Genomic DNA, 15,385 nt, shown 5'->3' with positions numbered 1-15,385 from the left:
CTGGGCGCTGTCCCTCAGCTCTTCAGCTCAAGGCTAGTGCTCTACCACTTGAGCCACAGCACCACTTCTGGCTTTTTTCTTTTGCTTATGTGGTATTAAGGAATCAAACCCAGGGCCTCAGGAATGCAAGGCAAGCACTCTACCACTGAGCCACCTTCCCAGCCCTAGACAGCCAAATTTTTGCATTGAGATTAGTTTTAGAATTTTATACTACTTGAGGAACTCAAAATGCTCAAGAATTTTGGAAAGCAAACATGGTTCATTATTATTTTAGGTACGTCAGGAAAGTTGATTTTGAAATACTTATTAGTTGAGGCTACTAGTAAGTTAGAAACATAGTTTCAGACTAATTTATTTTCAGCAGAATAATTGATGATTTATTAATAAGGACTTAAAAGTTTATTATTTTTATTTTTGGTCCCGGGGGCTGAACTCTGGGCTCTGGGAACTGTCCCTCAGCTCTTCAGCTCAAGGCTAGCACCCTACCACTTGAGCCACAGTGCCACTTCTGGCTTTTTCTTCCTGCTTATGTGGTGCTGAGGAATCAAACCCAGGGCCTCATGCATGCGAGGCAGGCAGGCACTCTACCACTGAGCCACCTTCCTAGCCCCCAGTTTACCTCTGAATTCTATGGAATTTATTTTGAGTACTTTAATCTTTAGTTTTAGAGTTCAAGTACTTTAATCTTTTTTTGGGGGGGAGGGGAGAGCTGGGCGCTGTCCCTGAGCTCATCAGCTCCCAGCAAGTGTTTTACCACTTGAGCCACAGCACCACTTCTGGTTTTCTAGTGGTTAACTGGAGATAAGAGTCTCATGGCCCTCCCCCACAGTATAACACCTGCTTTCACTGTATTTGATGTAGGTATAATTTGTGGAGGGGAAGGGGAAAAACAAGTTGTTTAAATAAGGATACAGGTGGACCTGTTGCAACAATGAGAAGTACAAGTTGTCATGTCAAAAACGAACTTTACAACTTGGGGGGGGAAAGGGGGGAGAATTGAGTGAGGGGGAGGGAGGATGGGAAGGGATGGGAAGGGTAAACAAAGGAGGAGGCTACAATGCTCGGTAAGAAATGTACTCACTATCTTGCCCATGTAATTGTAACCCCTCTTTACAGTATTTTCACAATAAAAAAAAAAAAGGAAAACAAAAAAAAGTCTCATGGACTTTCCTGCCTAGGCTGGTTTTGAACTACAATCCCTAAATCTCAGCCTCCTGAGTAGTTAAGATTACAGGGCTGAGCCACTGGGGCCAGCTAAGTACTTTAATCTTGAGCTTTTAGAATTATTGCTTAGGAAAGACCATGAGGTCATTTATGAATATATTTGCTAAACAATGGTTAATGACTTTGTCTTTAGTTTTGCGTATTAAAGCCTATTTGATTCAAAATGGAAATATAATTCATACTTTTCACATTTTTAAATTTTTCTTTTTTCTTTTTGCCAGTTCTCGGCCTTAAACTCGGCCTGAGTACTGTTCCTGAGCCTCTCTGTGCTAAAGGCTAGCGCTCTATCACTTAAGCCACAGTGCCACTTCTGGCCTTTTCTGTGTATGTGTTACTGAGGAATCAAACCCAGGGCTTCATGTCAGCCAGACAAGCATTCTACCACTAAGCCACATTCCCAGCCCTAAAAAAATTGTTATTGTTATTATAAAGGTGATATACAGAGGGTTTATAGTTATACAAGTCAGAAAATATCTTATTTTTTTTTGCCAGTCCTGGGGCTTGAACTCAGGGCCTGAGCACTGTCCCTGGGCTTCTTTTGTTCAAGGCTAGCACTCTACCACTTGAGCCACAGAAGCACTTCTGACTTTTTCTGTTTATGTGGTACTGAGGAATTGAACCCAGGCCTCTATGCATGCTAGGCAAGCACTCTACCACTAAGTCACACTTCCAGCTTACTTGTTTTTATGTACAATGTCATCGCTATTTCCTCTTCTCTTTCTCCTTCCTCTCTGTCTCCTTCTCCTTCTTTTTTTTTTTTTTGGTGCCATTCCTGAAGCTTGAACTCAGGGCCTTGAGGTTCTTTTGCTCAAGGCTAGTTTCAGCCACAGCTCCATTTATGGCTTTTTTGGTAGTTTAGTGGAGATAAGAGTCTCACAGATTTTCCTGCCTGAGGTTGACTTCAAACCATGATCCTCAGATCTCAGCATCCTGAGTAGCTAGGATTATAGATGAGTCATCAGCACCCAGCTATTTTTCACATCTTTTAAGCTTGAACAAGAAGTTTGTATATATATTTTACTTGTTTTTTAATTTTTTATTATTATTTTTTTATGTGCAGGTCGTGGGCGCTGAACTCTGGGCCTGGGCGCTGTTCCTCAGCTTTTCAGCTCAAGGCTAGCCCTATACCACCTGAGCCACAGCGCCACTTCTGGCCTTTTCTGCTTATGTGGTGCTGAGGAATCTAACCCAGGGCCTCAAGAATGCAAGGCAAGCACTCTCCCACTAAGCCACCTTCCCAGCCCTTATTTTTAGTTATTACAAAGGTGATGTATACAGAGGTTATCATTTCATAAGTTACATAATGAGTATATTTCTTGACAATGTCACCCTTCCTTCATTCTCTCCCAGTTTTTCCCTCCTGTCCCCCACGGTATATATTTTCAACATAGTTTGTACTGAGTACCACTGCTACATTTGTAATCTCTATGTCCCTCCATTTTTGTGTCCCCTTTCCCTTCCTAAAGACAGAAAAAATGAATGAGACAAAAAAAGAAAAGAAAAAGAAAAAAAAAACTTTTGTTTCCATTTCCTGGAATTAATTTCAATAAATATTATTTTATTTCCTTCTCATGCTGGCTTTGAATCCTGATCCTCAGATCTCATCCTCCTGATTAGCTAGGGCTACAGGTGTGAGTCACTTGCAGTCAGCTATTTTTATATCTTTTAAGCTTGAACAAGAAATATGTATATTTGTGGACAATTAGGAAAGTATTTGATGCTGGGTGCCACTGGCTCATGCCTGTAATCTTAGCTACTGAGGAGGCTGAGATCTGGGGATTGCAGTTCAAAGCCAGCCTGGGCAGGAAAGTCCATGAGACTCTTATCTCAATAAACCACCAGAAAATGGGATGTGACACTGTGGCTCAAGTGGTAGAGTGCTAGCCTTAAGCTGAAAAGCTCAGGGACAGCAACCAGGCCCAGAGTTTAAGCCCCACAACTGACCAAAAGAAAAAGTATTTGACTAAACCAGTTGCACAGAGTCTGAGACTAGTTCTGCTGGACAGAACTACATTGGATAAATCTACATAAAATTGTAGGATAAAGAAATAAATTGACCAGGTGCCGGTGGCTCATGCCTGTAATCCTACCTACTCAAGAGGCTGAGATTTGAGGATTGCTGTTCAAAGCCACAGATACAGTCTTGCAGAATAATTGGCAACCAGACACTGGAGGTATTCAGCCAGAATCCAGTGAACAATCCTTTTACATTCTCTAGTGATTCACTGAACCAAAGCTAAACACTACAGTTGTTGTTATGCTAAGTGGCCACAAGATGGAAGCAGCAGAGAATTTCTCCAATAGGCAGTTGAACAGAAAGTTCTAGTCCTATCTATTGTATATATGTTTGGAAATTTCACAATGAAATTCACCCTTGTATACCTAATACATGCTAATAAAAAATGAAAGAAAATTCTAGTCATTTCTATGGCTGTAATTCACACGTTTAGGTGTTATAATAACTATATAGGGCTGGGAAGGTGGCTCAGTGGTAGAGTGCTTGCCTTGCAGGCATGAGTCCTCAGCACCACATAAACAGAAAAAGCCAGAAGTGGTGCTGTGGCTCAAGTGGTAGAGCGCAAGCCTTGAGCTGAAGAGCTGAGGGACAGTGCCCAGGCCCAAAGTTCAGGCCCCACGACCGGAGCCCCCCCCCAAAAAAAAAATTTGCTGTTGGGGCTGGGAAGGTGGCTCAGTGTTAGAGCGCTTGCCTTGCATGCATGAGGCCCTGGGTTCGATTCCTCAGCACCACATAAGCAAAAAGAAAAAAAAACAGAAGTGGCGCTGTGGCTCAAGTGGTAGAACGCTAGCCTTGAGCTGAAGAGCTGAGGGACAGCGCCCAGGCCCAGAGTTCAGGCCCCATGACCGGCCCCCGCCCCCCCCGCAAAAAAAAAAAAAAAGAAAGAAAGAGAAACAGAGGTCTGGGAATGTGCCTTAGTGGTAGAGTGCTTGCCTAGCATGCATGAATCCCTAGTTTAACTTCCTCAGTACCACATAAACAGAAAAATCCAGAAGTGGCACTGCGGCTCTAGTGGTAGAGTGCCAATATTGAGCACAGAGAGGCTCAGGGACAGTGCCCAGGCCCTGAGTTCAAGCCTCAGGATTTGCAAAAAAGAAAAAAAAAAAAGAGAGAGAGACACACACACACACACACACAGACAGAGAAAGGGAGAGAGTAGAGAGCATAGAGGATAGGAGGGAACGAATGGAGAAATGAAGACAGGAAGACAAGACAGGAAGAAAGGAAGGAAGAAGGAAGGAGTTTTGTTTTTTATTTTATTATTGTGAAAATACTGTACAGAGAGGTTACAGTTACATGGGCAAGATAATGAGTACATTTCTTTTCTTTTTTTTTTTTGGGGTCCAGTTGTGGGGCCTGAACTCTGGGCCTGGGCGCTGTCCCTCAGCTCTTCAGCTCGAGGCTAGCGCCTTACCACTTGGCCACAGCGCCACTTCTGGCTTTTTTCTTATGTGGTGCTGAGGAATTGAACCCAGGGCCTCAGGCATGCAAGGCAAGCGCTCTACCACTGAGCCACCTTCCCAGCCCCTGAGTACATTTCTTATCAAGCATTGTAGCCTCCTCCTTTGTTTCCCCTTCCCATCCTCCCCCCTCCCCCCCACCCAATCCTCCCCGCTCCACCCCCCTCCCCCCAGGAAGGAGTTTTAAGAGGCTGTCTGTGGATTCTAGAACGTCTAATTCCAAGACCATAAAATACAATTAAAATTTTAGGTCCAGTTTCTTGGAACAATACACTCCTGTTTGAGTAGAATAAATAGCATGGGTGGCATATGTATCCATATCCCAAAGACCCTCTCAGACAGAAGGCAAGCCCAGGTTACTGTCCTAACTCTGCAAGTCACTAGAGTCCTAGTCTTTTCATAGCTCTGTGCCTTAGAGCACATTTTGCTCTTAACATAATAGTAGAAGTTTATGACTGTTGGAGCCTAGCTTTATACCTTACTGGCTTTGTCTTAGTTTTATTAGTCTGTAGTTTCAGGCTGTGCCCTGGGGGCACTTCTGAAATATAATTGTGTGCTTGGGTGTATGTGGGTGTGAGTCTGCATTTTAATTGGTAATAATAACAGTTGATAATGATTGTGATTGTTATAACTGAGGTTGGTTTGAGGGTAAAGAAGTCAAATCACATGCTGTCAATGATGGAGCCATTTTAAAATATAGGAAAAGTGATTCAAAAGTCTATTCTGTTCTTTATCATTACTACATTCTCATATTTTCCCTTTCTCCAAAACTTACCTCTCTTTTCTTCAACTCCTGCCTCTTACCCTTACCCTAGACATGCAAGTTTTTTTTGTTTTGTTTTTTGTAGGTTGTGAGGCCTGAACTCTGGACCTGGGCACTGTCCCTCAGCTCTTCAGCTCAAGGTTAGCGCTCTACCACCTGAGCCACAGCGCCACTTCTGGCTTTTTCTGCTTATGTAGAATTGAACCCAGGGCCTCATGCATGCAAGGCAAGCACTCTACCACTGAACAACTTTCCCAGCCCAAGTTTTTAATTTTTAATCTACTTTGTTCTTTATAATTACTACATTCTCATATTCTCCCTTTCTCTAAAACTTACATCTCTTTTCTTCAACTCCAGCACAACTCCTGCCTCTTATGCTAGACATGTAATTTTTTAAGTGTCTTGTCTATTTCTCTGTTGCTTAGTTTCAACTCCACCCACAGTTCTCACTAAGGAGGGCCTACTACTGTATCCAACAACATGGTGGGAACCTCTGCTCAGGAGAAAATCCTAAGAAAACACTTCAAATAGGTGGGAAGGACTTTCCCATTTGCTTTCCTCCCCCTACATCTCCCACCGGATTCCTCATATTTCTTCTCTTGAAGTCTTCCCTTGAGCGAGGCTGAACAAAATTGTGGAGGAGCTTTGCTGGTGACACTCTCCTCACCTGAGCTAAGCCTCAGGTCATTTTGATGACTTTTATCAGCTCACATCCTACATTTTCCAGGAACCCTTTATAAAGTAGGCTCTGTTCTAAGGTTGCCAGCAAGACCTTAAACAACCTTCTTGGAATGGTATGGTAAAGACCATAGAATTTACATAATTTGAACCCGCAGGCTCATGGAAGAAGAGGAATTAGGGTATCTGGAAAATCCAAATAGCAGAAGCTAACGGGAAATCTCTTTATGGTGCTTACAACCAGGACAGATTTTCTACTCTTATTCTTGGGCTCAAAATTCAAATCTAGTTGTTGTATTCTAAGCTCCTTAGAGGCTAAGGTAGGAGATTTTCTTGAGATCAGTTTGCACAAAATAGTAAAACTCTGTGTGTGTATGAGAGACAGAAAAAGAGAGAGATTTGAATATACATATAATCTTTGTCATGACACTTTGAGGCTGTCATCAATGGTGAAAAGATGCCAAACAGACCAGACACTAGGCTACAACCTTCTCTCTTCTCAACCCTTTGACCTGCATTGCTGTTTTTCCTTGTAAAAGGCTCTTACCCACCTCCCCTGCCTAGGGATATTATTTAAGTGTGTACTTCTAAATCACTATCACAGTCATCATAGTGTACCTTCCCCCAAAGTCTGACAACTCCTTGAAGTCAGAAGCCAGGATTATTAACTCCCTTTGTGTACTAGCTCCTGAACGGCAGCTGATTATTGTGTGGAAGAAGGATAAAAAGAGGGTGTGGGACTCTAGGTAAGTAGGAAGTCTTTAATTATCAGGACTTACTTTTTCTCAGATGAGAACAAGTAGGTAGTAGGAAAAAATTTAGTATTATTTTTTATTGTAAAGATACTGTATAGAGGGGTTACAGTTACATGGGTACATTTCCTATTGAGCACTGTTACCTCCTCCTTTCTTTTCTTCCTGCCATCACTTCCCTCCCCACCGCCCTAACTCCTCCCTCCACCACCCCCCCCAAATTGTGAAGTTCGTTTTCAACATACATCTCATTGTTACAATGGGGCAACCTGTATCCTTATTTCAGCATTTTGTTATTTCCCTTCCCCTCCCCAAATTAGAAAAATGTATATACATTATGCAGGGTACCAGAATCAACAGGGGTTGTACCACAGGGGAAGAACATACAAAAGAAACAAAAAAATCACACAGTACATAATAAATAATTAGAAACAACAGCAAGAAAGAAAAAAACCTCTTGTGTCCCTATTTTGGGATTAATTTCTCTTAGCATCATCTTCATAGTCATAGCTTTTGACCTTTTCTGCTTGTCTCAGACATATACTAGTTATTGCAGATAAGGAAACCATGGGACCTATGTTTCTTTGGGCCTGGCTTACTTCACTTAATATAATTTTTTTCCAAGTCTTTCCACTTCCTAACAAATGGGACATTATCATTCTTTCTGATGGAGGAATAGAATTCCATTGTGGTGTGAATGTATGTATGTATGTATGTGTATACACACACACACACACACCACATTTTATCTACTGAGGGGCATATGAGTTGGTTCCATATCTTAGCTATAGTGAGTATGCTGCAATAAACATAGTTGTGCTGGTAGTTTTAGTATGGACATGTTTGTGATTGTTGGGTAAATGCCCAAAAGTGGGATTTCTGGGTCATAAGAGAGCTAAAGGTAGTAGGAAAATTTTTTATCAGAGTAGCTGCTCAAGGCTGATTCCACTAGATCAGGCTCAGACTTCTACATGACCATAGGTGGCTTTCAAAATGATCTCTATCACCAAATTTCCTTCACCTTTTTTTTCTCCTGTTAGTTAAATGCCCTTAAGAAAATCACTGACATTTGCTCTGTTAATCTGTCATTTGGGAAAGAGGTTGGATAGGGATTTTGGACCTCTGGCCTCTGGGATCAACTCTGCTTCTATTTAGCTGGTCTTTCATTCTTCAGTTCAACGAACAAGCATTTGGGACTTACTAAATGCTATATATTTCAAAACAATGCAGAGGATACAGCAGTGAGCCAAAGACTGTGTCCTTTTCCTGCATGAGATTACATTCTAGTGAGGAATGACACATTAGTAGAATATGAGGCAAAGAGCAAGTTAACCAGCCATCTGAATCTCTATTTCCAGTCTCTTTCTTAGCGGTAGAAGGTCTCCATCAGCTCTCATGACATTTTTTTAAAGCTTTCATTCTAGAATTATATTGATGAAGAGAAAATTATATATTCCATCTCATTCAAGGCAAAACAGTATTCAAAGAGCCCCAAGAGGTGCATGGTGGTAATGTTTGGTTGGAACAAGTTCAGAATCTGCCTGGATAGATGGATGTAGAACATAATTAAAGTTCCACAAAATTGGTTCAGTGCTATGTACCAGACCCAGAATGATGCCTGACAACCACAAATGATTATTAAATACTGTCTGTTCAGTGTAGGAACCATTAGAGAAAGGGGAAGAGGACTAAATGGTGGCCAATGGGAAGTGAGCATTTCCTCATTGTGATTTAAGGCTTGAGTGCAAAACTCTTTCCCTCTCTTCTGTTTTGGGAATACTGTTCCTTCTGTAATTCCCTCATCTTAAGGATTTGGATTCAGGCAGGATTTAGGCCTGGAGCCTAGAATAGAACTGTTGAATCATCTTCGTCCCACTTTCTGTGATTTTAGAGCAGGCTCTGGCTTATTTATTGACTATAATTCTAGGGTTTTCCCTTTTCTGAGGGGACTTTCTTCTTCTTTTTTTTTTTGGTTGTGGAGCTTGAACTCAGGACCTGGGCATTGTCCCATGCTTCTTTGTGCTCAGTGCTAGCACTCTACCACTTGAACCACAGTTTCACTTCTGTTTTTTGAATGGTAAGTTGAAGATAAGAGTCTCATGGGGACATTTCTGCCTGGGCTGGCTTTGAACCCCAAGTCTCAGATCTCACCCTCCTGAGTAGCTATAACTACGTGTGAGACACCGGTGCCTGGCAGGACTTTCCTCTTTTAATCTCCCTTTTTCTTCCTCAGAGAGTAGAATATTTGCTTTGGGCACCCACCATGTCTTCCTTAATGCATTTGGGTCTAGGTTCAGAATTCAAAGGTAATAGCAACAGGCCATGACAATGTCAACTGCAAAAGACAGTAGAGATGTCTGGGGACTGTGGTGACCAAGAGAGTTGAGCCCTTTTGGGGCCAAAGTCATGATTTACACGCAAGGACTGTGTGGGCAAAACAAACCTCATTTGTGGGTTCTCTAAACTAGTGGGCTGTCAGTATACAACATACATCATTGGAAACAAGAAAGAAAGACTTGTCAAGGTTGGGAAAATGGCTCAATGGTATAGTGTTTGCCTTGCATGCATGAGGCTCTGGGTTTGATTCCTCAGCAACACATAAGCCAGAAGTGGCACTGTGGCTGTAGTGGTAGCGTAGTAGCCTTGAGCTGAAGAGCTGAGGGATAGCACCCAGGCCCAGAGTGCAGGCCCCACGACCAACCAAAAAAAAAAAAAAAAAAAAAAAGACTTGTCAACTTTTCACTCTTTTCTCTGCAGCTTCTCTTATAAGACCATATGACTGCTTAAATGGAAGGTAGGCAAGAAAGATCTGTCCAGTGGAAAACAGACTGTAGATTAATATCTAAGATAATATATTGTTATATTCACATTGAATTGGGTAGAAACTTTTCTTGGGCCAAATTGTGTAAAATTGCTGTTGCTGTAGAAGCACTGTTAGAGGTTCATACAAAAGCTGTCTTTGTCTACTGTAAAGGGACAGTCTGGGTCAGGAAGATCAATTTCCTGATGAGTCAGTGAACAGTTCTGAGTGGAACTAATCAGGTTTGTGCTGTGTCATGCTTTCTTTATGATCCATAGTTCAGTGATTTGACTTCTGACCCACTCATCCTGACTTCCCCACCATTTTCTCCTCCCATTTTTCTGACATATATGTGCATATACACAGAGAACAATACATGGAAGAAGAAAACTACATTAAAGATAGGAAGGTTTAGAGACTTATTGGAGCCTTCCTGGACAAGTCTGGAAATAGAGGAATATGTGAGAGGATGACAGCCTGGGAAAGGAATTTCATGCTCCCTGCCCGCAGAAAATCAAAGTCTCAAGAAAACAGCCCTAGGTAACAAACTAGCTCCCCAGCAGGGCAAATTCCTGCAGGATTAGAGGATAGGGAATATTCCCAGTACCCAATCTAGTTTTTGAGGCCCAAGACATAGGAAGGGTAACCAATCTGTATTTCTCTTAGGATCCCAATCATTGTTATTCCAGAAAGCACTGGGCCCTATTTCCAAAGCTGTGTTAGGTCAGGCCTATATTAACCATCATATATTAGTTAATGATATGCTGGTTTCAAGGGAGAGAAATGAATTGTGATTTAGTCTGAGGCTAGCTACACAAGAGGCTGAGATCTGAGGATTGCGGATTGAAGCCAGCTTCCGCAGGAAACTGCTAGACTCTTATCTCCAATAAATTATCAAAAATCTGGAAGTGGAGCTGTGGCTCAAGTGGTAAAGTACTAGCCTTGAGGCCAAAAAAAAAAAAAGAAGCTTAGGGATAGTGCCTAGGCCCTGAGTCAAGCCCCAGGACTCCCACAGACAGATAAGTAGGGGAGGGATTCTTAGTACTAGTGCTCAAGCACAGCTTAAGACTTGTGTTTTCACTCATAGCTGCCACCCTATAGCTGGTATTTTACTTGAGCCATGCATGAAGCCCAGCTTTTGTTTTTCCCCCCAGTTATGGGGCTTGAATTCTGGGCCTGGGCACTATCCCTCAGCTCTTTAGCTCAAGGCGAGCGCTCTACCACTTGAGTCACAGAGCCACTTCCGGTTTTCTGCTGGTTTATTGGAGATAAGAGTCTCATGGACTTTCCTGCACGGGCTGACTTTGAACCATGATCCTCAGATCTCAGCTTCCTGAATAGCTAGGATTACAGGTGTGAGCCACTGGTGCCCAGCTGACAGCCCTTCTTTTTTATTCTTTTCTTCTTTTTTTTTGCAGGCTAATTAGAGATGAAGTCTCTCAGCTTCAAACTGATTCTCTGAGTCTAGGATGACTGGCGTGAGCCACCAATACCCTGTTTCTTAGGGGCTTTTTATGAAATTAAAGAGTGAAGTGAACAAACTACAGTTCAGCTGTGAAATTCTTTCCACTTTTCTGTGAGCTTGACACTTGCTGTTCTATAAAAAGACTTTATGGAAACAACCGTGAGGACCTGGAGACCAGTTTAGCTCTAAATAGCAATGGAATTAGTAAAATTAACTTTTCAGTAGAAAGCTAGCAGCAAGATTTGCTTGTAGGATGGATTTGAGGTAATACAGTAACAGATAAAACGAGGTTTTACAGTGTGGTACTGGCACAAGAACAGGCCTGAGGATCAATGGAATAGGTTTGAAGGCCCAGAAATGAACCCTCAGACCTCCAGCCACCTAATCTTTGACAAGGGAGCTAAAAAATAGTATGGAATAAAGACAGCCTCTTCAATAAATGGTGCTGGCAGAATTGGCTAAACACGTGTAGAAAACTAAAATTAAATCCCTATATATCACCCTGTACCAGAATCAACTCCAAATGGATCAAAAACCTCCAGGTAAAAGCAGATACCTTGAAAATATTACAAGAAGGAATAGGAGAAACACTAGGGCTCCTTGGCACAGGCTGAAACTTTCCAGAAGCACAACAAATCAAAGAAAGGCTGGATAAATGCGACTGCATTAAACTGCAGAGCTTCTTTTTTTTTTTGGTCCGGTTGTGGGGCCTGAACTCTGGGTCTAGGCGCTGTCCCTCAGCTCTTCAGCTCAAGGCTAGCACTCTACCACTTGAGCCACAGTGCCACTTCTGGCTTTTTTCTTTTTGCTTATGTGGTGCTGAGGAATTGAACCCAGGGCCTCAGGCATGCAAAGCAAGCACTCTACCACTGAGCCTAAACTGCAGAGCTTCTGCATGGCAAAGGACATAGCTAGCAAAATAAATCAGAACTCCACAGGTTAGGAGAAGATCTTCACTAGCCATAAAACAGACAATGGGGTTTGCATGCATGAGGCCCTGGGTTCGATTCCTCAGTACCACATAAGCAAAAAAAGCCGGAAGTGGTGCTGTGACTCAAGTGGCAGAGCACTAGCCTTGAGCTGAAGAGCTGAGGGACAGTGCCCAGGCCCAGAGTTCAGGCTCCAGGACAAACAAAAAACAAAACAAAAGAAAGCAAAACAAAAAACAGACAAGGGTCTTAGATCTAAAATATACCAACAGCTCAAGAAATTAAATTACCCTAAAACAAACCCCCAAAGAAACAATCACCTCATTAAAATGTGGACTAGGGCTGGGAAGGTGGCTCAGTGGTAGAGTGCTTGCCTTGCATGCATGAGGCCCTGGGTTCGATTCCTCAGCACCACATAAGCAGAAAAAGCCGGAAGTGGCACTGTGGCTCAAGTAGTAGAGCACTAGCCTTGAGCTGAAGAGCTAAGGGACAGTGCCCAGGCCCAGAGCTCAGGCCCAATGACCGACAAAAACAAAACAAAACAAAACAAAAAAATAAAATGTGGACAAAAGACCTTAAGAGAAACCTCTCTGAAGAGGGAATATGAATGGCCAAGAGACACATGAAGAATTGCTCAACATCTCTAGTTATAAAAGAAATGAAAATGAAAACAACATTGAAATTCTACCTTCCACCAGTTAGAATGGCCATAATTAAGAAATCTAAAAATAACAGATACTGGTGGGGATGTGGCCAAAGGGGAACACTATTACACTATTGGTGGGAGTATAAACTTGTTCAACAACTCTGGAGGGGGTGTGGGGGTCCTCAAAAGACTATACATCTAAAGCCGTGCACCAGTAGCTCACACCTGTAATCCCAGCTACTTAGGAGGCTGAGATCTGAGAATCATGGTTCAAAGCCAGCCCGGGCAGGAAGGTCGGTGAAACTCTTATCTCCAATAAACTATTAGAAAACCAGAAGTGGCGCTGTGGCTCAAGTGGTAGAATGCTCACCTTGATCTGAAGAGCTGAGGGATAGAGCCCAAGCCTAGAGTTCAAGCCCCACAACCAAAAAAAAAAAAAAAAAGACTACACATAGAGGTCCCTATGACCCAGCAATTTCACTTCTGGGAATTTACCTCAATGACTAAAAACAAGGCCATACTAAAGCCACCAGTACGAGGATGTTCATTACAGCATTATTTACCATAGCCAAGACATGGAACCAACCCAAATGCCCCTCAGTAGCTTAATGGATCAAGAAAATGTGGTACATGGGCTGGGAAGGTGGCTCAGTGGTAGAGTGCTTGCCTTGCATGCATGAGGCCCTGGGTTCGATTCCTCAGCACCACATACGCAGAAAAAAAAAGCTGGAAGTGGTGATGTCACTCAAGTGGTGGAGCACTAACCTTGAGCTGAAGAGCTGAGGGATAGTGCTCAGGCCCAGAGTTCAGGCCCCATGACTGGACCAAAAAAAAAAATAATAATAAAATAAAAAAAAATATGGGAGGGGCGGGGGGAGGATGGGAAGGGATGGGAAGGGGAAACAAAGGAGGAGGCTACAATGCTTGATAAGAAATGTACTCATTATCTTTGCCCATGTAATTGTAACCCCTCTGTACAGTATTTTCACAATACAAAAAGAAAATAAATAAAGAAAACATGGTACATGTACACAGTGGAATTCTATGCTTCCATTAGAAAGAATAACATTGTTCCACTCATAAGGAAATGGAAAGACTTGGAAAAATTATATTAAGTGAAGTAAGCCAGACCCAAAGAAGAGTAGGTCACATTTGTAAGAACTAGAATATATATATGATATTGTTTTTTTTTTGGTTGGTCATGGGGCTTGAACTCTGGGCCTGGGCGCTGTCCTTCAGCTCTTCAGCTCAAGCGCTCTACCACTTGAGCCACAGCACCACTTTCAGTTTTCTGGTAGTTTTAATTGGAGATAAGAGTCTCACAGCCTTTCTTGCCCGGGCTAGCTTTGAACCACAATCCTCAGATCTCAGCCTCCTGAGTAGCTAGGATTATAGGTATGAGCCACTGGTACCCAGCTGTATATGATATTCTTATCAGGGGTTCTCAATAACCCCTGCTTAGTGCTTAGTGCATAGGACTATATATAATGAAGCACATTAACCTGAACTCCAACTTATGGAAACAAGAGGGTTCTTATTAAACCATATATGTAGTTTGTTCTTTTTTCTCTATTTTTTCTTCATTTCTCTTAGTTTTTTGTACCTCGTGTTTTGCGTATTAGATAATACAATATGTAGAAGGGAAAGGGAATAATAGAAACAGCAGGACAATGGATGAACCACTGCAACATTTCTACCTATTTAACACTATGTTGGATATGAACATACAACTTGGGGGGGCGTTGGGCAGGGTAGGTAAGTGAGAGATAATGAAGGATTGGGGTAACAATGATTAAAAACATTGTACTATTGCCTTACTTAAGTAATTGTAATCGCCCCCCCCCCACATTACCTTTTCAATTAAAAAAAATGAGATTTTAGACTTAAGCAACTTAGAAGGACTGGGTTACCATCAACTGAAGTTTAGAAGACAGGTCAGGTCTGGAAGATTTGGAGGGAGGAATGCTTTTTTTGGACACAGTGAGTATGAGATGCCTGTTAGACATTTAAACAGAGGAGTCAAGTAGGCAATTGAATATGCAAGTCAGTATTTCAGATGAAATATCTAGGTAGGAAATACAAATACATGAATCTACCTAAAAATTAGGTTTAGAATACAATATTATTACCTTGAGATTTAAGTTGGAAATATGCAGTTGAATTGATAGCCTGTTATTCATGCTTTTGTTCAGGCTGGTTTTGTTTGTAGACAGCTACTAGTTACTTAATATACAGTCAGACCTTATGTAAACTTTACTGTTTACAGTTCATTTGTGTTCTAAAATGTTTTTATATTTTAATTTTATTTTAAAGGGTACTATTTAACTCATCACTTTGCACTTACTAAAGCACTTACTACTGGAGCTGCCTGCCACAAGAAGAAAAAAAAGTAGGAGGAGAAAGAGGAAGAGGAAGACGAGGAGGAGGAGAAGGAGGAAGAAGAGGAGAATTATTATTTCAGTACAATTCCAATTCCATGTACAATACTAATTTTTTCTCCCCTAGAATCAGACTGCCAGAAATTTAGCTGTTATCATATGTGAATGTCACCAAATGAAAATACATCAATATAAATGCTAACGAGAGGGGGGACCAAGATGGCGACGGGGCAGTAGGGAAACGCCACAGCTCTCTCCAACCAAAAAGAGAGT

This window comes from Dipodomys ordii, unplaced genomic scaffold, assembly GCF_000151885.1.
Source record: "Dipodomys ordii isolate 6190 unplaced genomic scaffold, Dord_2.0 Scaffold99, whole genome shotgun sequence".
Classification (NCBI taxonomy): Eukaryota; Metazoa; Chordata; class Mammalia; order Rodentia; family Heteromyidae; genus Dipodomys; species Dipodomys ordii.
The sequence above is the reverse complement of the archived record's forward strand: the minus strand, read 5'-3'. Positions refer to the sequence as shown.